Source organism: Notothenia coriiceps, unplaced genomic scaffold, assembly GCF_000735185.1.
Source record: "Notothenia coriiceps isolate Sejong01 unplaced genomic scaffold, NC01 NC01_scaffold00031175, whole genome shotgun sequence".
Lineage (NCBI taxonomy): Eukaryota > Metazoa > Chordata > Actinopteri > Perciformes > Nototheniidae > Notothenia > Notothenia coriiceps.
The window spans coordinates 18,701-19,530 of record NW_011363876.1 but is presented as its reverse complement, the minus strand read 5'-3'; the positions used below and the strand labels follow the sequence as shown (position 1 = coordinate 19,530).

The window sequence follows — 830 nt, the reverse complement described above, 5'->3', positions numbered from 1 at the left end:
CCGTCTGCATCTCAGGGTACTTAGGGGTGATGTACCTCGCCATCCAGGTACAAGTTACTATTTTCTGCAACCTCTGTCACACGTTACATATCTGTGTTATTCAGAGAGGGCAAAAGTACACACATCCTTTACTCAAGTAGAAGTACAGATACTCGTGTTTAAAAATACTCTGGTGAAAGTAGAAGTACTGACTAAACTTCTTTACTCAAGTCAAAGTAAAGAGGCTTTGAAATGTACTTCAGTAAAAAGTACCCATAACTAGCAGCTGTTTTAAAGAGTACCTGACCTCCCTTTATATTAATAGAACAATAATGTCATTGTTAGCTAATGAATGTTTCCATGGTGACCAACGGCAACATGACAACGTTTTCATTGGTCCCTCTTGTTTAGAGAAGACCAGGAAATGATGGATACACGGATCGTGTTCAAATCAATAGGCACGCAATGACTCTAAATAATAATGATCACGCCACCAAACACACATTCAGACTAAAGGAACCAGCCTGTTTGGAAAATGTGAGAAGTAGAAAGTTCAGGTATTTGTGTTCAACATGTAAGAAGTAGAAGGTACAGGTATTTGTGCTCAACATGTAAGAAGTAGAAAGTACAAGTATTAGTGTTCAACTTGTAAGAAGTAGAAAGTACAGGTATTTGTGTTCAACATGTAAGAAGTAGAAAGTACAAGTATTAGTGTTCAACATGTAAGAAGTAGAAAGTACAGGTATTTGTGTTCAACATGTAAGAAGTAGAAAGTACAGGTATTTGTGTTCAACATGTAGAGAAGTAGAAGTACAGGTATTGTGTTACAACATGTAGAAGAAGTAGAAGTA

At 36.9% G+C, this 830-nt stretch overlaps 1 long non-coding RNA gene across 1 annotated transcript in view; it reads left to right on the top strand.

Moving 5' to 3' along the window:
- The window catches only part of LOC104959863 (uncharacterized), a 5,783-nt gene continuing 4,953 nt past the window's right edge, over positions 1 to 830 (top strand). Inside the window, exon 1 of the long non-coding RNA XR_799924.1 lies at positions 1 to 47. This is a non-coding gene — a long non-coding RNA (uncharacterized lncRNA). The remainder of the gene's footprint in view (positions 48 to 830) is intronic.